Below are 24,338 nucleotides of genomic sequence, written 5' to 3' on the forward strand. Positions count from 1 at the left end.
TCGCCATGGAATATTGAGCTTGGTTGAGTTTTGTCCACCGATTGATATTTTGAGTTCCATACTTTGCCCGGAGTACAAAGTCTTAAGTGTGGGAGAATTTGATAGCATGCATTATTTGTGCACATTTTCAATCCTTTAGAGTGTGTAAATTACCTTTCATGTTCCCTTATTTCACAATTTATGGCATTTCCTAGTTAATTGGATGATAGGAACTCAATTTCAACTAATGTCTAAATTCTGTTTTTAGCCCTGCACTCACTATTTTGATCTTAACTTTTTCCATAGATGTCCGCTCGGTCTGATTCCAGTTGCATTGGATTCCTCATTTTCTGGGCTATAAAATTCATATGCAGATCGTCCAAATTGGAGCTGTTTTCTATTTTCTATGAATTTGTGAAGTTAGGAAAATTGTGCAGGAATTTTTGTATTCGAATTTTGTTCTTGTAATTTCATTTCATTTGTATTAACATTTCATTAGCTTGTAATTTGGGCTGTTTAGTCACACTTGTGGGCCCTTCCTTTTAGTGTTGGATCTGATCATAAGTGGTGCCTATTAATATGTTAGAGGCTCCACTTTGCAAACATTTTTTTTTTGTTTTTTTTTACACATTTTTTTAAATTCGGTTTTGGCTCCTAAAATTCTCTCTCGAATTCTCTCTCTTCTCTTGGTGTGACTTTTCATTTTCTTCTTTCTTCTTCTCTCTTCTTGACTTGGCTAAGCATTGGATTCAATGGAAGGCTAGGCTTCTTGGATTGATACACAAGGAATAGGGAATTGCAAGGAAGATTCAGAGTGGCTCCAAGTTTGAATTCTCTTTTCTCCTCTTCTCTTTCGTTTTTTTCAAGATATTGATAATGTTTGGGGATAGGAATTGAATTGAATTGCAATTGAAGTTTGATTCATGAAATTGAATTATATTGATAGATCTATTAGTCAAATTCGTAATCTAGTTTGTTAGCAAATTCGATTGAATTAGTTAATGGATTAGATGTTCAAACTAGGGAAACAATGAAGGATGTTGTTTGCATGAACCTATGACTTGTGGATCAATTAATTCTCATTTGATTTCTCTTTTATTCCAGAATTTTATGCGTTTGATCAGATTATTCTTAAACTTTCAAAATTCCCCAATCTTTTGTTTCATTTTAACAATTCGGCAAAGAAGAATTAGATACAAACGTGTCCTCGAGAATTCGACCTTGGTTGACATTATTCTACAAATAATTGCGAAAACCTTGTGCATTTGATAAGTGTTCGATAAAGCTATATCAATACCCAGCCTTCTAAACACAGAAAATGGCATTAGATTAATACTAGCGCCTAGATCACAGAACGCTTTATCAAAATAAGAATTGCCTATAGTACATGGAATCGTAAAACTCCCTGGATCCTTAAGCTTAGGTGGCAGCTTCCTTAGCAATATTGCTAAGCACTCCTCATTCAATCTAACTATCTTGAATTCTTCCAATTTCTTTTTATTGCTTAGCATCTCCTTGAGGAATTTAGCATATTTAGGCATCTGTGAGATGGCTTCAACAAAAGGGATATTGATATGGAGTTTTCTGAGGATCCCAAGAAATTTATTAAACTGAGGGTCTCTCCGGGTAGCCATCAACCGTTGTGGGAATGGAACTTTCAGCCTTGGCATTACTAATGCATCTTCTTTTGTTTCTTTCTTCGTATCTGGTTGGCAAACACGGCCTTGCTCATCATCTAGCACGGCCGTGTTTTCTGTAAGCACGACCTTGCTTGGGATAAGCACGAGCGTGCATTCAGTGTCAGCATGGGCGTGCTGTTCAAAGCACGACCATTCTTGTTGAGCCAACATGGGCATGCAGGGTCATGCAGGGGCGTGCTAATCACTAAGCATAGGCGTGCATGGCTTATGTGTTTGCATTCCACTCAAGTTTTTCCCACTTCTTAAATTAATTGCTTTAGCTTGTTCCCTAGGATTTGGTTCTGGTTGGGACAACAATGCTCCTAGTACTCTTTGACTGAGGAGACTAGTGATCTGCTCCAACTGGGACTCAAGTTTTGAAGAATGAGTCCTCATCTCAGCTCTGATTTCTGCAAACCTCTTATCTTCCCTCTCAATCTGTTGTTCCATCTGGGCCTCAAGTTTTGCTATTCTCTTGTCAGAGCTATGCACGTATTGCATCATCTGTTCTTGAAAATTAGATTGAAATCTGGGAGCTTCTCTTCTTTCTATCTTCTCCCCTTGATTTTGCACATGTGGGGGTCGATAGGGCGCATTCTGAATTCCTTGGCGGCTTTCCCAAGGAGTTGTATTACTATTGCGCCATCCTGGGTTATAATTATTACCTATAAAGTTAGCCTCCTCCTGATCAAACTCTGTATTATGTGTCATCTTTATGGGTTGATCTTGTGCTCTCATTAAGCACTGTAGTTGCTTTGTGAGAGCTGCCATTTGGTTCACTAGTGTGTTGCTGCTCTATGCTTGATAGACTGGTGCAGCTTCCTTTCTCTTGAAGTTATATGTGTCACCTGTGTGCCACTGAAAGCTAGCAGATGCCATTTCGTCTATCAATCTGTATGCGTCTTCTAGGTCTTTCCTTATAAGAGATCCTCCTGCGGCAGCATCAATCATGGCCCTGTTATGGATGGATAGGCCACTATAAAAGATCTGCACCTGCCTCTAAGTTAGAAAATCATGGTGCAGGCATCTTCTTAATAATTTTTCAAATCGCTTCCATGCCTCGAACAATGATTCTGTCTTATTCTGCTAGAAGCAACATATTTCTGTCATCAACTTGGAAGATCTTGATAGAGGAAAGTACTTTCCCAAGAACTATTGAGTGAGATCCTCCCATGTTGTGATGAAATTGGCTGGGAGTGAGGAAAACCATGCATTCACTCTTTCGGACGCTGAAAATGGAAATAGGCGAAGTCAAATTGCATTGTTGGAGACTCCGTTGTATTTTATGGTGTCCGTCAATCGCAGGAACTTTGTCAGATGCAGATTGGGGTCTTCGTTAGGCATGGCCCCAAATTGTATGGAGTTCAGAACCATGGTGATGAGTGCTGGTTTCAACTCAAAATTGTTTGCCTCCACATTAGGTGCCGCGATACTTCCAGGAGTGCCTCTGGCATTGGGCGTCATGTAATCTTGGATCGATCTCCTTCCCTCTGTCATTCTTTGCTCTCTCACTTCTTTTCTTTGTCTACGAATTGTCCTTTCAATTTCTGAATCAAACAAATAAGTTGTAGAACGCTTAGAACGAGTGAGCATACATCAAAAGTAAATGAAAAAAAATGTAAATAAACGAATACGAAAATTATATAAAAGAAAAACTTAAAAAAATCTAACAATGAACAAAACGAAATAAAACAAAACACAAATTGCTCAAATCAATTGAATTCAAGATTTTCTTAATATTGAAAAATCAATCCCCGACAACGGTGCCAAAAACTTGTTCAAAGGGCAAGTGTACCCATCGAGAAGTAATAAAGGGTTTTCAACTAAGTTCCTAAAATATCGTCCCACAAGGATTGTTTATCAACTACTAAGAGTTTTCCTAATTTAATTGTTTAAGCTTCAAATATGCGAGATTCATCAAAACAAGAATTTATAAAATCAATTGTAAAAATTAAGAGCAAGAAACACAAAGCACGTTTTGGTTAAACTTTATCGGAGAGGAACCTAGGGCGTATGGGTGTTCTCATTCAATCCTTTATAATGTTTTCCTATTTAGATCTAAATCTGATTTCCTGGTGATTACTAATCATTCATACTAAAACTATTAATACCCAATGGCCATGTAGTATTAATATTCTTTTCTCTAGGTTAATATCCCCAATGGTCATGCAGGTTATTAATTTAGAAAAAGCCTAAGGAGCCTGTGAATTTGTTAATTCAATAACGATCAGAAAAAGAAGATTGGTTTGGTCTACCTAATCTTTCGTCTCATTTTATTCTATAGATCTATTAATTACCTGAGGTACGATCGCCTGACGATGTAATTAATTAGGGTTAAGAATGAGAAACGATAAGATAAATTCTAATCACGAAGCGGAAATCATATTTAGATTCAAATATCAACATCCCATAAAGTCATAAATGATAATTCCCATAGCCCTAGCTATGGATTTAGCTACTCATGTAGAAAGAAAGAACTAAAACAATCAATAACATATCCATAATGAAGCAATAAAGCAAACTAGAATAAGAGATTAATCTTCAGTCTTTAAGTATGGTCACTTGAAGCTCTAAGTTCCGCCAAGGGTGTGCCAACGATCCTACGAGAAGGGTGGAAATGATCTGAAATCTCGAAAAAAAGGTTCTGCGTAAATCTGTGCTCAGCAAAAGGTCCCTTTCACGATGCTTTCTCCCCTGTATTTATAGAATTTTAACTCCTTCGAACTTGGTAAGTTTGGCTAACACAAGAAAGCACGACTGTGCATGATGGTGCAGCACGTCCATCATGCATAGTCGTGCATATCATCGAAGCACCCCCCGTGCTTCACTGGGTGTGCTTATTGCTGTGAGGCTTTAAAACCCATTCATTTGGGCCCAAAATGTACCCAAAATCTACTCGTGGTCTCTTTCTATCAAACTACGCAATTAACAACTAAATTAGTGTAAAACCCAATTCAAATAAATGTCAAATATGAATAAATGGGCTATAAAAGAGGGTCTAATTACAGACTTATCATGCATCTATTTCAGCATAAATTTTACACAAATCTTCTACAGTGCATGTACGACTAGAAATATTAGAAAAATCAGTACAAAACTCCTCAGTTAAAACATCAATAATATTTATATGAAATGCACTATGCAGCTCTGATGGATGCTTCATGGCCTCAAAGATGTTGAACTGCACAATATTGTCTCCAAACTCCATGGATAGAATTCCTGAGTGCACATCAATCTTTGTCCTTGCTGTTTTCAGGAAAGGTCTACCAAGGATCAGTATAGGCATGCTGGACTCTTCTGCCATGTCCAAAATAAAGAAATCTGCAGGGAATATCAGCTTATCCACTCTCACTAGCACATCTTCTACTACTCCAATAGGGAATGCAGTGCTCCTATTTGCCAATTGAACGACTACACCAGTTTGCTTCAGAGGGCCGAGGCTCAAAAACCTGTAGATTGATGTAGGCATCACATTTATGGAAGCACAAAGATCAAGTAATGCATTGGTGAAGGTGGAATTTCCAATAGTACAAGTGATGAACGATAAGTTTTCATTTCGTTTTGCAAAAAGATTTGTCGTCAACCTTCATCAAAATATGCAGAAAAAGTTTGTAGTATCTAGGGTGCAAGCCTAGGTTGTCTCCAACGACTTTGGTTTGTAACATACATTAAACATGTTGTGAACATTTACTATAAAAGTAATTAAAAACAAGGGGGTTTTGTGTAATTCCAATTTTAATGTAAAGACAAGTGATGAAATTAATGAATCCAATCAATGAAATCTGCAATCCTTAGTTTGTTCATGCAATTCTATCCTTATCCCTCTCAAGATTCAATACTTTTCCTCTTCCTCTGAATTAGGGTAACTCAAAAAGCAAGAATTAACCTTAACATCTCAAACAAATTAAGCAATTTACATGGGCTCCAATCTCTCATCCCCAAGATAACGCTACCTTAGAAATTAACTTAGGATTAAGCAAACTAAGTTAAGAATTTCATTAAAACGAATTAGGGTTAATTAAGCAATATCCCCCTCATTCAACCATTAATTCAATTCAAAGAGTTGGGAAATGTAAATTCATGAGGGAAAGGGAATTATATTGACATTCATACCCAGGAATTAAAGAACCCATGAACTCACTAAGGATTACAAGAAAGTTTAGCCCTCCATAGGGATAGGTCTTACAAATTCAAGATGGAAACAAAGGGAAATCAACATCATAATGCAAGAATTAAAAGAAAGTGAAAGGAAATTGTAAATCAAACCCTAAGATTAGCCTTGGCTGTCACCCAAGGATCCTAAGCTCTACAAAATGCTCCAAAAGTGGCAAAAGAATCTAAAGAAATGTTAAAAGCTCCGTACCCTCATTTCTCAAATTCTATTTATAGTGCAGAAATTTTCGCCCAAAGTGACTACTATGGTTTCATAGTGATAACGCACAACATTCCATAGTGTTTACGCGAACTGCATAGTGATTACGCGCGAGATCTGTGATTTGGGCCTCTCTGGAGTTGTCACTTTGGCTTCATAGTGATAACGCGCAACGCCCCAAAGTGATTACTCTCACTCCATAGTGTTTACGCGCAGGTCCTGTGTTTTTTCCCTCTCTGGAGTTGTCACTTTGCCATCAGAGTGATAACTTTGGCTGCTCCAGAGTGTCTACTATCGTTCCATAGTAGCTACGCGCAAGTCATGTACTTTTTGGCCTCTCTGGAGTTATCACTATGGATTCATAGTGATTACTTTGGTTTGCCCTTCTGGAACTAGCTTGCTTTAGTGTTCACTATAGACTCTAAAGTGATCACTTTCACCTCAAACTTTCTCAAATGCTAAAAATCCATGGAAAAAGTCTAGGACCTCCTGCACAATTATTCAAATGATCAAAATTGCAAACTATATCTATGCAAATCAATTTAATTTAACCAAAAATTAAGAAACCTATGATAAATTGACCAAAATGATATTTTTATGTTATTTACAACCCTAAGTTTACTTTTTCTGTTAAGAAACATTAAAATAACAAGTAAAAATCCAATAAAATGTGGATTTATCACAACCCCAAACTTAAACTTTTGCTTGTCCTCAAGCAAATCAAAATTCAATAAAGTTACTTGCAAGAAGGTTGGATTAATGTCACAATTTTTACAACTGTTGTTGCAATGAAGGTAAACTGACTAGCAAGTGTACTAGTGTTGTTGTAGCAAATTATAAAAAATCTTAGAATCAAATTGAGTTCCAAGTATCGTCCTCAGGGAATAAAGTTCTCAATTACCACTTCACCAGATCACAATTAGTTGAGCTTTACAAATTTAAGATAGAATTTGTATGAATGTATCAAAAACGAAATTAGAAAGTAAAACAGAACAGTTAGTACAAAAGTATATAGTAAACAGATGTAGAAAGAGTAGTTAGGAAATTTTTTCACCAAAACTTCAACATTGAATCAATAAGGTTCTAAACTTTCAAGCATTTAGATGGAATGACAATCAGTTTCACGTTGTATTAATCAAAGGACAATCCCTTGCCTCAATGAATCTAGCATCTAATCAAATCACTCCAATCCCTTAGATCTAATCCAATCAAATACTGCATTAAGTTTGAGAAACCAAAAGATTGCAAGATTAAGATATCTTATCCCTAAGAAACCAATAACCTTGGCAATTAATTCAGATCTGAGAAACAAATTCAATTCCCATTGATAAGAGTTCCTCTATGATTAGTTGATCAAATTTCCATTCAATCACTACTTTAACAGCAGAATCAATCACTCAATCCAATCCAAAACTCAAAATTCAGATCCAAAATCAATTCAACATTTCCATTTCAGATTCACAATTCCTAACCACAAAGAGTTTAGGCAAATATTACAAAAAGAGAAGAGAAGAGAAGAGAAGAAGAGAATGAACAAAGAAGAAACATCTTCAAGCCAATCTCCAATCTGATCCCTCAAGAAATGAAGCTTGGTGTTCGTCCTCAATCTCCCTCTCTGACTCTCTCAACAACAAAAACAAATGGAAAATAAAAAATGAACAAAAACTCCCTAAATTGCTGAGCTAACTGCCTTTTATAGAATTCCCGCTTTGCTGGCGTGATCACTTTTTCCAGCAATAGTAATCACGCAGAGGCTAATTCTTCATTTCCACTTGCGCGTGTTCACTTTTGCTGGTGATAGTAGCCTCGCGCACTTCAAAGTGTTCACTTTTGTTGAAAATAGTAGCTACGCAGAATCTTCCTTTGCTAATGTCATGTGCGTGTTCACTTCTGCTAGAAATAGTGAACACGCAGAAGCTGCTTTCTTGCGCGTGTTCACTTTTGCTGATAATAGTGAACATGCGTAGCTACTCTTCTTGGAGGACTCTCTGGAATGCTCACTTTTTCCAGAAAAAGTGATTACGCAGAAGCTTTTCTCATTGCAACCTCTCTGGAACGATCACTTTTGCCAGCAAAAGTGATTACGCAGAAGCTCTTTTCCATTTTATGGTTCTGGAGTGATCACTTTCACCAGCGAAAGTGATCACTCAGAGGCTGTTCTTCAATTATCAACTTCTTTCCTCCAATTTTTGCTACTTTTCTTCTATTTTTCCTTTGATCATCCAATCCTCATGAACTTAGCTCAGAATTCCCTACAAAAGCATACTTGAAATTTCACTTTTTACATAGAAAATCACTGAATTCTAAAATAACTATGTTTAAAAGTGACATGCAACATTTTATTATTTTTTTAAGGGTTTTCTACTATTTCTAGCATGTTTTCTTTATTAATTGCACTAAAAACTATTGTAAAATACTAGTAAAATATGGATTCATCACTACCCCAAACTTGAATTTTTGCTTGTCCTCAAGCAAATTAGAACATATCAAGGGTGTAAATTCTTATTAATTGGAATCCTAAAACTTTTTACATTTTTCAGAAAAATTCAGATTAAAAATCCATTTTACTTCAATGCATTCTAATTGTTTTCTCACTAAGCCGTTCACCAATTCTTCATCATGATAGTCACACTTGACTTATCTGTTTGCTGCACAATCTCATTCATTTCAATCAAGCAAATCATTAAAGCTACATGCAAACAGAATTGAGAAACATTATCACAGCTCTCAGAAAGTGTTTCTCTAACTCAAGCAGTGTTTAAGCTTGTGTTTGCTCTCATCATCACCAAATTCATCAAACTCTGCCATAAGCTTGCCTATATTCTCTACCTCCTTTGCAAATTTACAATTAATCACATATCAAGAAGACTTTTTAGGTAATATTAAGGCTCAGGGACAGGTATGATTTCAATGAATTCAGGATATCAATGCAGCTAATTTCAAACAGAAAAAGATGCAAATTGAGTAGGTAAGCTTTTAAACTTAGTAAGGGCTGCGTCAACTGTTTCTATTCTTAATCAACTTTCAATCACAGTTTAAATTTTTGCAGAATTATCTGCCAATTTCCTTTTCCTTTTTGATTTGCTGATTTCTTTTTATTTCTTTTTCATTTTGCTATTTTTACTTGCAGCTTTTTACTTCTTTTTCATATTTTCTCTGCATGACTTTTTCTTACTTTCTTAATTCATTTCAATCCTTTTCTCAATCCTTTCTACCCCAAACTTAAAACATTGCTTGTCCTCAAGTAATGCACTAGAAACATGATGTTACCCCAAACTTAGTTTTAAAACTTATCTTTGATTCAACTCAATTTGCCTCTTTTCTATTTGAATAGGTAAAATGGTTTTTCTAGAAAAGCTTGTAGTGAGGTTAATCAAAGAAAGGCTATCAGCTCAAAGGGGCTAACTAGGACATTCAAGAATGAAAGGCAGTATATTTGGCTCACTAGGTAAATCTGAATAATGGCCTCCATCCTTTATGTGATTAGCGCAAAATAGCATATTCAGTTAAGAAACAAAGCAAGTTCTAGAGAGTGAATCAGAAATTGAGATCAATCACACATCAATGAATGAAAAGGTTCAAGTCTCACCAAGGAAGTAAATGGATAATATTCATCAATTCAATTCACTATTTACTTCAAGAATTTGCATGAATAAAATGGCAAGACTGCTTTATTTTTTAAAAAATACAAGTATGACAATCATGTTAAGAATGTGAAAAACAACTTATGTAATTCAACAATCAGAATTTCAATAAGGTGAAAATCAGGTTTATTTATCAAGAAAACAAAATCTGATGCTGTTTAATATTTTTCTAACTTGTGAATATTTTATGCAAAATGTAAGCTGTACACATGAAAATAGAGGTACAGAATTAAACCCCCCTTTCATGGTAGTTGTGCATATTTCAATCATTCCATGCGCTCCTTGTTCAGAGTTTGAGAGCATGGTCTGCACAAAAACATCACAAGTTGTTCATCAATTATCAGATAAAAACTCAATAAAATTCAAAGCTAGTAGATATTTAAAACAGAATTATTCATAACCAAAATAAAACTTAAAATGTAATTACATCACTCAAAAGTCTGAAATTCTAATTACAATCTTTTAACAAAAATTAAACTAATGACAGAAATTTAAATTCCTAATCTACTCTTCATCTTCATCCTCATCCTCATCTTCCAAATCATCCTCTTCATCATCATCTTCTTCCTCTTCTGCAGCAGCTGCTGGTGGAGGGAAATGAGTTCTGTAGATGGGGAGGTCTTTGAAGACAGTTGACCTCAGGCATTGGGCATTCTCTACTTGATCTGGAGTGTGGTATAAGTCTTCTTTGGTCATGCCCATCTTTTGACCAATGTTCATGAGAACACCTTCCAGAAGCATGATGCCAGCCTTCAAACTGCTGTGCAATTCATTCTGCCTCTCAGCTAAAGAGTTTTGTCTTTCAGCCATGAAGGCTATCTTTTCCTTCATTGTGGTTGGATTCTCTCTTTTATACTGGGAGGGAATTGGTGCTGCTGATGCGCAAGAGACAGTGGCATAAATCTCCTTCACCACAGCTACTGTAATTGGAGGTGCAGCTCTAATTTTTATTTGATAATCTCCAATTTCAATACCTACATCCTCACAAAGAACAGTTATTAAAGAAGGGAAAGCTAGAGAATCTCTTTTTCTCTTGAGGATGTCCAGAATGCATCCACTAATCACTTCTCCTACATCTATATAAAAATCATTAACTATAGCATATAAGAGTTCAGCTCTCTTCACTGCTAAAGTGGAGCTATGCCTAACAGGCATGAATGAACTCAAAATAAATGTGCTCCACACTTTTGCAAAGGGCAAAAGGTTCTTGGTAGTGATGCATTTGGGTTTCTCTGATAAATTCAGCTCCCAAGTAGTCCCTGGTTTCCCAATCCTCTCAAGGACTTGAACATAGTCCTTATCTTGAGCATCCCTGAACGCTTTAAAGTCTTGTTGCCCAGGTTGCTTTTGAGTTTTAATGTTGAGGACTCTATTGATGTTAGCAGCAGAAAAATCAACTGTTGTCCCCTTGACCATTGAATGGTATTTAGGCAGCTGATCTCCCTTGAATCTCATGGTATTGGCATAAAATTTTTGTGTAATGTCTCTCCAGCCAATGCCAGCCATCATGCAGAAGGATTCCCATTCTCTTTTCTGAATTTCCTCCTTGTATTCTTGATAATGGTCTTCAGCTATCTCAATTGCCCTATCTTGGACAATCTTTCTTCTCAAGATATTAGCTCTGAAATAATTCTCATGAGCTATACTCCTGAACCTTGGATCATGTTGAGGATTTGGCCTTGATGAAGAGGCTCCTGCTAATCTTCCTCTCTTTGTTCTAGGAGTACCTCTAGAAGAGCCAACTGGAGTGTTGTCTGATGTCCTTACCATTTTTTAAAATTTCCTGCATAAAAAGAATATTTCAATACACTGAAAGACATGAATGCAATGCAATGCAGGACATTTTCAATTTCAGAATAGCAAAATATGAATAATGCAGAATTTAAGAATATCATAACAATGCAGAATATGGTTCCTTGAAGCATTTAAACTCAGATATTCATGCTTTTGAATGCAAAATGCGAGAGTTCAAGAGTTACATGTATGCAGAAATTTCTTCCTAACTATTTTTCACTTTAAGTAGTAAGGTTAACTCATGCAATTTGTCAATGTAGGTCTTTTTCCATCTAAAAATCTATCAATTGAAGTGAGAATTACTCTACATTGCCTTGTAATTTCATATTCAAATTAGTTATTAACAAGAAAATTTCTATTTTTTTTTCATTACCCAGTGTTTTCCCAAAATTCTGCAAAATGAAGAACCCTAATTTCTAAATCAGAGAAGTAGAATATTGACCTGGATATGGAGAAATGTGCAGAATGAACTTCAATTGATTACTTAAAAACAAATTTCGTTCAGCAATAGGTCAGAAAGATCAAGAATTTGAGAAATGAGATGAAGAAATGAAGATTTGAGATTCTGAAAATGGCTCTGCGTGGTTCCTTTTATGCATTTTAATGGACACGCTTACTGCACGTGGCCACTTTTTTCAGAAAAAATGGAAGTTGTAGAGATAATGTTGTGTGTGTGTTCACTATTACTGGCAAAAGTGAACACTTTGAGGGTAAATAGCATGCGCGTGTTCACTATTGCTAGAAATAGTGAACGTTCCAGAGGGCTTTGCATTGAGTAATTTGAAATGAGTTGCGCGTGTTCACTTTTTCTGGAAAAAGTGAACACGCGCAGGTAATATCCTTCTGCGTGATTACTATTACTAGAAAAAGTGGTAACGCGCATCAACTTAAACCTGAAACTACACATAACTCATGTGCGTGATCACTATTATTATAAAAAGTAACTACGCGCATCACATTACCTCTATTTAAGCCTGGGCGTGGTTACTTTCACTGGGAAAAGTGATTGTTCCAGAGAAGGGTGTCTTCCAAAGGGTTCTGCGTGTTCACTTTCATCAGCAAAAGTGATTGTTCCAGAGAAGGGTGTCGTTCCTTGCTCCTCTGCGTGATCACTTTCATCAGCAAAAGTGATTGTTCAGAATGGAACCCTGTAATTGAAGCTCTGCGTGATCACTTTTTTGCAAAATAGTGACTCCTTTTGTTATTCAAAGCCCTTTAGAAACTTAATTGCCTCATGCATTCAATTTCAATCATCTCATTTATGCATCCACAACATGAGCCTTTATTGAATCAACACATTATTCCTAAAACACATATAAAACATTATCTAAAATCAGAAAATTGCAGAAATTGAAATAAAAAAAAAATTAACAAAAGTTTAAGTAAATTGCAACTAGAGTAAAAATGGTTCAGAAATGTGAGTTGCCTCTCACAAAGTGCTCTTTTAACGTCACTAGCTTGACGTTAAATGTTCCTCACTGCTGAGAAACCAAGTTAATGCAAAAAGTGTTCCTATTGAATTCTCCTCCATTATAAAATCTTCAGTCTTTGGCCATTGACTTTAAACTTTCTCCCTTCTCTTTGATCTTCAATTAACATAGCACCAAAGGGAGATACTTCTTTTACCATAAAAGGTCCTGACCATCTAGACTTGAGTTTTCCAGGAAACAACTTCAATCTAGAATTGAATAGTAGAACTAACTGCCCTGGTCTGAATTCTCTCTGCAAAATGAATCTGTCATGTATTCTTTTAGTCCTTTCTTTATACAGTTTTGCATTTTCATATGCAATTTGTCTAAATTCCTCCAGTTCATGTAGCTGTAACACTCTCTTTTCTCCAGCCTTGGTTGAATCAAAATTCAGCCATTTAGTAGCCCAATATGCTCTATGTTCAAGTTCCACAGGAAGATGACATGATTTCCCAAACACTAATTGATATGGTGACATACCAATTGGTGTTTTGAATGCAGTTTTGTATGCCCATAATGTATCATCAAGCTTCCTTGACCAATCTTTTCTTGAGTTAGTGACTACTTTCTCTAAGATCTTCTTGATTTCTCTGTTTGAAATTTCCCCTTGTTCGCTTGTTTGAGGATGATAAGGAGTTGCTACTCTGTGTTTTACTCCATACTTATCCAGAACATTATCAAGGTATTTATTGCAGAAGTGTGATCCTCCATCACTAATCAGAATTCTTGGCACTCCAAATCTCGAAAAAATGTTTTTCTTTATGAAGGAAATCACCACTTTGGCTTCGTTTGTTCTGGTTGGTATAGCTTCCACCCATTTAGACACATAATCCACTGCCACAAGTATGTATTCATGAGAAAAAGAAGTTGGAAAGGGTCCCATAAAGTCTATTCCCCATACATCAAATAGTTCCACCTCCAAGATATTGTTCAAAGGCATCTCATGTCTTCTGGAAATGTTACCAACTCTTTGGCATTTATCACAGTTTTCTACATAAATTTTTGCATCCCTGAACAATGTAGGCCAGAAAAATCCAGCTTGTAATACTTTGGCAGCTGTTCTTGATCCACCATGATGGCCTCCATAATCTGAATTGTGGCAATGCCATAGGATATCAGCCTGTTCTTTCTGTGAAATACATCTTCTCAAAATGCCATCTACTCCAATTTTGAATAGATGAGGATCTTCCCAAATATAGAACTTGCTATCATGAAGAAATTTCTTTCTTTGCTGCCAATTCATTCTCTTTGGAATGTGCTGAGTGGCCTTAAAATTCGCTATATCAGCAAACTAAGGTAATTCATCCATAGTTAGCAGCTTTTCATCAGGAAATTCTTCATTAATATCCAAGTAATCTGATGACATTGTATCCAATAGAATTCTGGATAGATGGTCTGCAACACCATTCTCTTTTCCTTTCTTATCTCGAATTTCTAACTCAAATTCTTGAAGTAATAGAATCCATCTCAGCAGTCTTGGTTTAGCATCCTGCTTAGAAAACAAATATTTCAGAGCAGCATGGCCAATATATACCACAACCTTGGACCTACTAAATAAGACCTGAATTTATCAAAAGCAAATACTATAGCAAGTAACTCTTTTTCAGTGGTTGTGTAATTAATCTGTGCAGAGTTTAGGACTCTACTAGCATAGTAAATCACATGTAGTCTTTTATCTTTTCTTTGTCCTAATACAACACCCACTGCATTGTCACTTGCATCAGACATTAGCTCAAATGGTATAGTCCAGTCAGGTTTAACAAGAATTGGAGCAGAAATCAGTTTTTCTTTTAAAATAGTAAAAGCATGCATACAAGATTCATCAAATACAAATGCTGCATCCTTTACAAGCAAGTCACTCAGAGGTTTGGCAATTTTAGAAAAATCTTTAATGAACCTCCTATAAAACCCAGCATGGCCTAAGAAACTTCTAATTCCTTTCACATTCACAGGTGGAGGTAATTTACTAATCACTTCTATTTTAGCTTGATCAACCTCCATCCCTCTAATTGAAATCTTATGCCCAAGCACTATTCCTTCTTGCACCATAAAGTGACATTTCTCCCAATTCAACACCAAGTTGGTGTCTTGACATCTCTGCAAAACAATGGACAAGTTAGATAAACAATCATCAAATGAATTCCCAAAAACAGAAAAATCGTCCATGAATACCTCAATTATTTTCTCAACTAAGTCAGAAAAAATAGCTAACATGCACCTTTGAAATGTAGCTGGAGCATTACACAGCCCAAAAGTCATTCTTCTATATGCAAATATTCCAAAGGGACAAGTAAAAGCAGTTTTTTCTTGATCAATTGAATCTACAGCAATTTGGTTATAGCCAGAATATCCATCTAAAAAGTAGTAAAATGCATGTCCAGCTAACCTTTCTAGCATTTGGTCTGCAAAAGGTAGAGGAAAATGATCTTTTCTGGTTGCATCATTCAGCTTTCTATAATCTATACACATCCTCCATCCTGTGACAGTCCTTGTGGGTATCAACTCATTCTTTTCATTTGATACTACAGTCATTCCACCTTTTTTAGGTACCACTTGCACAGGACTTACCCAATTGCTGTCTGAAATAGGATATATGATCCCTGCATTTAATAGTTTAATGACTTCCTTCCTTACCACTTCCTTCATGGCAGGGTTTAATCTTCTTTGAGGTGCACAACTGGTTTAAAATTTTCTTCAAATAAAATTCTGTGCTTACAAAAGGATGGATTTATACTTTTCAAATCTGAGATGTTCCACCCTATTGCTAATTTATGGGTTCTCAATATTCTCAGCAACTTCTCCTCTTCTTCTTCCTTGAGTTCATTGCTTATGATAACTTGATTTTCATGTTTATGATCTAAGAATGCATATCTCAAGTGAGATGGAAGTTGCTTTAATTCCAGCTTCTGACTTTTCTCTTCTTCTCCTTCATTTTTCAACTCCTCTTTGATTGATTCTTCTGCAGGTATTAAAATAGGTAGAGTTTCCAATTGCTACTCCATTTCAAATACGTTTTCATCTTCAAAATGCAGAGATTTAGTATTTCCTGCTGCTATGATTTCTCTCAACACAGAAATTTCATTAAATCCATTTAAAGAATAAAGAGTGATCATAGAATCCAATGTATCTACTCTCATACATGTGTTATCATCAATTGGATATTTCAAAGCTTCAAATACATTAAATATTACCTTTTCCTCTTGAACTCTAAGCATTAACTCTCCTTTTTGCACATCAATGAGAGCTCGTCCAGTTGCAAGGAAAGGTCTGCCCAAGATTAATGGTATGTTTGCATCTACCTCCATGTCCAATATGACAAAATCTGCAGGAAAAATAAATTTGTCAACCTTAACCAACAAATCCTCTACTACTCCATATGGATAAGTATATGATCTATCAGCTAATTGCAATGTAATGTTGGTTGGTTTCACTTCCTCTATCCCCAATTTCTTCATAATGGCTAATGGCATCAAATTAATGCTTGCCCCCAAATCACATAATGCTTTTCCCATAGTACAATTTCCTATTTCACAAGGTATGCTAAAGGATCCTGGGTCTTTTAATTTTTGAGGAAGTTTTCTTCTAAGAATCGCACTGCACTCCTCTGTCAAGGGTACCGTCTTATCATGTTCTAACTTCCTTTTCTTGGAGAGTAGTTCCTTCATGAATTTTGCATAAGATGGCATTTGCTCCAAAGCTTCAACAAATGGAATGTTAATTTGCAGCTTTTTGAACACATTTAGAAACCTCTCAAATTGCTCCCCTTGCTTAGGATTTTGCACTCTTTGAGGATAAGGCAGTCTCTTATATTTTTCTGGATCAATTGGCTTGTAAGTGTCCTCAAATAATTGCTTCTTTGTCTTTCTTTTAGGACTTTTATGAACTTCTTCATTCTTTTCTGAATGTTCTCTCTTTAGTAGCTTGAAGTTTCCTTGCTGTAATTGTTCTTTAAATTTCTTTCCTCTGCTGCATTTTCTACTTGCTTTTCTGCTGCAACATTATTCAGTCTCTTTTCAGCTGGTTTTGGACTTGCTACAACAGCTCCACTTCTTGTAACTATAGCTTGACATTGTTCCTTTGGATTCACCACTGTGTTACTTGGAAATCTTCCTTCATCTCTGCTTGTTAATTGTTCAGCCAGCTGTCCAATTTGAGTTTCTAACTTCTTCATAGAAGCTTCTTGATTCTTGATGCTGGATTGAGTGACTTTCATGAATTGTAACATTGTTTCCTCAATCTCGTTCATTCTTTCACTCATTGGTCTAGCTGAATGTTGACTCCTTTGAGGTTGAGTAGAAGAATTTCCTTGAAAGTACTGCTTTTGTTGGTGATTTCCTGCATTTGAAAATGGAAGAGATGTATTAGTGCTTTTCATTGCAGAATTTGAGGATTCCAATTATAAAATTGTTGATTCCTATTATTAGAATACTGAAATCCAGGAGAAAATGATTGTTGAGGATAAGATTGTTGCTATCTTTGATAATTCCCCATATAATTGACTTGCTCTTGTGGTTCAAGGGTAGGTACATCACATGCACCATTAGCATGATTCCCTCCACAAAAATCGCATGTCAACTGACTTGTTACCACATTTCCAGTCTGCAAATTATTAATCTGCTGAGTCAAAGCTGCTATTTGATTAGAAAATAATTGGTTCTGCAGCTGATTCTGTGCAAGAAAAGTTTCCATCATCTTTGCTTTGTATTCATTGCCTCTTCTTGTATTCCTCAAGTTGGAATTATGATACATGGATGAAGCCATCATCTCAATGATTCTTTGGGCTTCTTCCAAGGATTTCATGCTCAAAGATCCTTCTGCAGCTGCATCAATCATAGTTCTAGTTACTACATTCATTCCATTATAAAAAGTTTTCAACTGCATCCATTCTGGAATACAATGATGTGGACATCTTCTCAGCAACTCTTTATATCTTTCCCATGCTTCATAAAGTGATTCTCCTTCCTGCTGCACAAACGATGTTATTTCTCCTCTCAGCTTAGCAGCTTTTGAGGGAGGAAAATATTTTGTTAGAAATTTATTCACAAGTTCAGTCCATGTGGTGATACTTCCCTAAGGCTGTGCTGGTAACCAACATTTGGCTTTGTCTCTTAAAGAAAATGGAAATAGCCTCAGTCTTATATCATCTTCACTTACTCCATTCATCCTTATAGTATCACACAACTGCAGAAAATTAGAAATATGCAGATTAGGATCATCAGAAATTCCACCAGAAAATTGGTCCTGCTACACTAGGTGAAGTAAGGCTGGTTTTATCTCAAAATGATTGGCTTGAATGGTTGGTCTAACAATTGAAGAATTATAGCCTTGCATATCTGGAATTGCATAATCTCCTAGGTTCTCATTCTCTGTTGTTCTGCCATTTCAACTTTTGGAGTTGGTTGTCTAAAAGGTGAATGTTTCCTATTTGTAAAAGGAGTGCTTGAAATTCTGGAGAATGTATAACCTCTAAATCACTGTCACTTCCTACAATCTCTCTGCTCTAGTCTCTTTTCTTAATCTCCTAAGAGTTCTATCAATGTCAGGATCAAAGACAAGAGTAGATTTATTTTTGTTTTTCCCACGCATATACAACTAAACACAGATATAGTATAATGAAAACAGAAAACTGCACATGTAATGTAATAGTTGCAGAAAATTTAAAGAAACAAATGCTCAATCTAGTTATTTTCCTGTTACTAATGATATTCAAATTATTCCCCGGCAACGGCGCCAAAAACTTGTCACAATTTTTACAACTGTTGTTGCAATGAAGGTAAACTGACTAGCAAGTGTACTAGTGTTGTTGTAGCAAGTTATAAAAAATCTTAGAATCAAATTAGTTCCAAGTATCGTCCTCAGGGAATAAAGTTCTCAATTACCACTTCACAAGATCACAATTAGTTGAGCTTTACAAATTTCAGATGGAATTGGTATGAATGTATCAAAAACGAAATTAGAAAGTAAAACAGAACAGTTAGTACAAAAGTATATAGTAAACAGATGTAGAAAGAGTATTAGGAAATTGTTTCACCAAAACTTCAACATTGAATCAATAAAGTTCTGAACTTTCAAGCATTTAGATGGAATGACAATCAGTTTCATGTTGTATTAATCAAAGGACAATCCCTTGCCTCAATGAATCTAGCATCTAATCAAATCACTTCAATCCCTTAGATCTAATCCAATCAAATACTGCATTAAGTTTAGAAACCAAAAGATTGCAAGATTAAGATATCTTATCCCTAAGAAACCAATAACCTTGGCAATTAATTCAGATCTGAGAAAAAATTCAATTCTCATTGATAGAGTTCCTCTATGATTAGTTGATCAAATTTCCATTCAATCACTACTTTAACAGCAGAATCAATCACTCAATCCAATCCAAAACTCAAAATTCAGATCCAAAATCAATTCAACATTTCCATTTCAGATTCACAATTCCTAACCACAAAGAGTTTAGGCAAACATTACAAAAAGAGAAGAGAAGAGAAGAGAAGAAGAGAATGAACAAAGAAGAAACATCTTCAAGCCAATCTCCAATCTGATCCCTCAAGAAATGAAGCTTGGTGTTCGTCCTCAATCTCCCTCTCTGACTCTCTCAACAACAAAAACAAATGGAAAGTAAAAAATGAACAAAAACTCCCTAAATTCCTGAGCTAACTGCCTTTTATAGAATTCCCGCTCTGCTGGCGTGATCACTTTTTCCAGCAATAGTAATCACGCAGAGGCTAATTCTTCATTTCCACTTGCGCGTGTTCACTTTTGCTGGTGATAGTAGCCACGCGCACTTCAAAGTGTTCACTTTGTTGAAAATAGTAGCTACGCAGAATCTTCCTTTGCTAATGTCATGCGCGTGTTCACTTCTGCTAGAAATAGTGAACACGCAGAAGCTGCTTTCTTGCGCGTGTTCACTTTTGCTGATAATAGTGAACACGCGCAGCTACTCTTCTTGGAGGACTCTCTGGAATGCTCACTTTTTCCAGAAAAAGTGATTACGCAGAAGCTCTTCTCATTGCAACCTCTCTGAAACAATCACTTTTGCCAACAAAAGTGATTACGCAGAAGCTCTTTTCCATTTTATGGTTCTGGAGTGATCACTTTCACCAGCGAAAGTGATCACTCAGAGGCTGTTCTTCAATTATCAACTTCTTTCCTCCAATTTTTGCTACTTTTCTTCTATTTTTCCTTTGATCATCCAATCCTCATGAACTTAGCTCAGAATTCCCTACAAAAGCATACTTGAAATGTCACTTTTTACATAGAAAATCACTGAATTCTAAAATAAATATGTTTAAAAGTGACATGCAACATTTTATTATTTTTTTAAGGGTTTTCTACTATTTCTAGCATGTTTTCTTTATTAATTGCACTAAAAACTATTGTAAAATACTAGTAAAATATGGATTCATCAACAGTCCTAGTAGGAATGAGTTCATTCTTTTCATTAGGTACAACTGTCATGCCCCCTTTCTTTGGAACAACTTGGACTAGACTCACCCAATTGCTGTCAGAAATTGGGTATATTATTCCTGCTTCTAGCAGCTTCATGACCTCTTTCTTAACTACCTCTTTCATGGTTGGGTTCAACCTCCTTTGTGGCTGCACAACAGGCTTAAAATTCTCTTCAAATAAAATTCTGTGCTTACAAAATAAGGGATTTATACCTTTCAGATCTGCAATACTCCAGCCAATTGCAGATTTGTGTTCTCTTAAAATTCTCAGTAGTTTTTCCTCTTGTTCTTCCTTAAGTTCATTGTTGATGATGACTGGATTCTCATCCAGAAATGCATACCGCAGGTGAGAGGGAAGTTGTTTCAGCTCTAGCTTCTGCTTTTCCTCTTCTTTAACATCCTTTTTCAGCTCCTCCTTCACTGAATTTTCTGCAGGTTTTTGAATTGGCAAGGCTTCCAATTGCTGTTGAACTTCCGTGATGTATTCTTCGTTCAGAGTTTCAAATTTGTCATTCCCTGTAGATATTATTTCTTCTAACACAGCAGTTTCATCAAATTCATTAATATGGTGTTGTGTAATAAAAGCATCCAGTATATCTACCTTCATAAATGTACTATCTTCAACTGGATATTTTAAAGCTTCAAACACATTAAACATTGCCTTCTCATCTTGAACTCGAAGCATAAGTTCACCTTCCTGCACATCTATTAAAGCTCTCACTGTTACAAGAAATGGCCTTCCTAGGATCAAAGGAATATTAGAATCCACCTCCATGTCCAGAATTACAAAATCTGCAGGAAAAATGAACTTATCAACTTTAACTAACAAATCTTCAACAACTCCATATGGATAAGTGTATGATCTATCAGCTAGCTGCAATGTGATGTTGGTGGGCTTCACTTCCTCTATGCCAAGTTTCTGCAGAACAGCCAATGGCATCAAATTTATGCTTGCTCCCAAGTCACACAATGCTCTTCCCACAGTGCAGTTTCCTATTTCACAAGGAATGCTAAATGATCCAGGATCTTTGAGTTTTTGAGGTAGCTTTCTCTTGAGAATTGCACTGCATTCCTCTGTCAAAGGTACTGTTTTGTCATGTTCTAGCTTCCTTTTTCTAGAAAGTAGTTCTTTCATAAACTTTGCATATGAAGGCAATTGCTCCAAAGCTTCTGCAAAAGGAATGTTAATCTGTAATTTCTTAAAGACATTCATAAACCTTTCAAATTGTTCCTCTTGTTTAGGATTTTGAACTCTTTGAGGATAAGGCAGCCTCTTGTATTTTTCTGGATCTATTGGCTTGCAAGCTTTTTCAAAGAGTTGTTTTTTGGTTTTCCTATCAGAATTCATAGGAACATTTACTTTTTCTTCTAAATGATCTTTCTTTAATAGCTTAAAATTTCCTTGTTGTAGATCTTGTTCAATTTTCCTCTCTGCTGCATCATTTACTTTCTTTTCTGCAAATTTAGGACTTGCAATCACAGCTTCACTCCTTGTAATTATGGCTTGACATTGCTCCTTAAGATTGATTACTGTATTGCTTGGAAATCTTCCTTCATCTATGCTAGAAAGTTGTTCAACTAATTGTCCAATTTGTGTTTTCAGTTTCTTCATAGAACTTCTTGGTTCTTGAAGCTTGTTTGGGTCAGCTTCATGAATTGCAACATGGTTTCTTCCATCTCAGTCAACCTCTCATTCGTAGGCTTGGAAAATTTTTGAGTTCCTTAAGGTTGAGTGGATGGATTCCTCTGAAAATAAGGTTGTTAGGTTGCTGGACCTGCATTAGAAAAAGGCAAATTTGAGTTAGAATTCTTGGCAGCAGAATATTGATTATTCCAATTAGAATACTGCTAATTTCTATTATTCAAAAATTGAAATCCAGGGGGATATGATGGTTGTTGTCTCTGAAAATTGTTCATATAATTCACTTGTTCTTATGGTTCACTTGTAGATGCCTCGCATGCACCATTTACATGGTTTCCTCCACAAAAATCACAGCTTAGCTGACTGGTAGGCATACTCCCTGTTTGCAGGTTGCTGATTTGTTGAGTTAAGGCAGCTAATTGTTCTGAAAACATTTGATTCTGTAGCTGATTCTGTGCAAGAAAAGTTTCCAGAACCTTAGCTTCATGACCAGAGTTTCTTCCTTGATTCCTTGAGTTTGAATTCTGATACATTGAAGATGCCATCATCTCAATAATTCTCTGAGCTTCTTCCAAGGACTTTGTGTTTAATGAACCTTCAACAGCAGCATCAACCATTGTTCTTGTTACTGCATTCATTCCATTGTAGAAAGTTTCTAATTGCATCCAATCTGGAATACAATTATGTGGACACCTTCTAAGCAATTCTTTGTATCTTTCTCAAGCTTCATACAATGATTCTCCTTCTTGCTGCACAAAGGATGTAATTTGTCCTCTCAGCTTAGCAGCTTTGGATGGAGGGAAGTACTTAGAAACTTAGTCACAAGTTTTGTCCAAGTTGTAATGCTTCCTTGTGGTTGTAACCAGCATTTTGCTCTATCTCTCAAGGAAAAAGGAAATAGTCTCAATCTGATAGCTTCTTCACTAACTCCATTCATTCTTATGGTGTCATATAACTGCAGAAATTTTGAAATATGTAGGTTAGGATCATCAGAATTTCCACCAAAAAACTGATCCTGTTGGACTAAGTGTAATAATGCATGTTTAATCTCAAAATGGTTGGCTTGGATAGTTGGCCTGATTATAGATGAGTTAAAACCTTGCATGTTAGGAATTGCATACTCCCCTAATGTTCTAATTCTATTCTGCTCTGCCATCTCTATTGCTAGATTTGGTTGTATCAAAGGTGTAGGTGTCCTTTTCACTCTAGGATTACTCTGAATTTCTAGAGAATAGACAGCTTCTAAATCACTATCACTTCCTAAGACTTTTTCTGCTCTAGATTCTTTTCTTAATCTTCTTAAAGTTATGTCTATGTCAGGATCCAAGACTAGAATTGATTTATTCTTGTTTTTACCACGCATATACAAGTCAAATGAAACAAAATTAGACTACAATCAGTATTTAAAAATGCACAACAGAAATCATGCAAAATCTATTAGTAAAAGCATATAGAAACTTAAATCTAGCAGCTGCAGAATTATAAAATCATGCAGAAATTATGCAGAATGGAAATTACAATTATGCAGAACAATGAAAAATGAAATTATGCAGAAAATGCAAAAGAATGTAAAAACTTATTGCAGAAGACAGCAATATTATGCAGAATACTACACAAGATGCAGAAAAATGATGCAGAAAAAATTTGAAGGCAAAACAACAAAAATAAATGCTCAATCTAGCTACTTTTCTACTACTAATGATATTGAAATACACAATTCCCCGGCAACGGTGCCAAAAACTTGTTGTTTGCAATCTAACACTAGCAAGTGCACTAGGATTGCAGCAAGTAATGAGTAAAATTAAGATCCAAATATCATCTCCACAGGGAATTTAGATTTCAATTACAACTTCATAGAATTATAACCATTTGAGCCATAAGAAACTAGAAGATTGCAAGATCAAAGTCTCTTATCCCTAAGAAAACTATAATCTCGGTGATTGGTTCAGATCTGAAGAACAAATTCAATTTCCATTAACAAGAGTTCCTCTAAAATTAGTTAATCAAATTCTCATTCAATTACTACGTAAAGTACAGAATCAATCACTCAATCTATTCCAAAGCTTGAAATCCATATCCAAAATCAATTCAACATGTTCGTTTTAGATCTACAATTCTAACTATGAAGAAATTACACAGCTATGACAGCAGAGAAAAGAAAAGAAATTACACAGAGAAAAGAAATTACACGGCCATAACACTTTTATTAGAAATAGTGGCAACGCACAACTTTCCTAATATTGAGGGCTCTCTAGAACTATCACTCTTGCTAATAAAAGTGTCAACGCAGAGCTCAAGTAGTTGTGCG

The 24,338-nt window shown here is 35.8% G+C and overlaps 2 non-coding genes across 2 annotated transcripts; both read left to right on the top strand.

Moving 5' to 3' along the window:
* Positions 1-17,828: 17,828 nt before the first annotated feature.
* Positions 17,829-17,935, top strand: LOC113863996. The gene has a single exon (XR_003504606.1). It is a non-coding gene; the product is annotated as a small nucleolar RNA R71 (small nucleolar RNA).
* A 4,770-nt stretch (positions 17,936-22,705) lies between these two features.
* Positions 22,706-22,812, top strand: LOC113864031. Its single transcript, XR_003504639.1, has one exon. It is a non-coding gene; the product is annotated as a small nucleolar RNA R71 (small nucleolar RNA).
* The last annotated feature ends 1,526 nt before the right edge of the window (positions 22,813-24,338 follow it).

This window comes from Abrus precatorius, unplaced genomic scaffold (assembly GCF_003935025.1).
Source record: "Abrus precatorius isolate BTA unplaced genomic scaffold, Abrus_2018 Scaffold3, whole genome shotgun sequence".
Lineage (NCBI taxonomy): Eukaryota > Viridiplantae > Streptophyta > Magnoliopsida > Fabales > Fabaceae > Abrus > Abrus precatorius.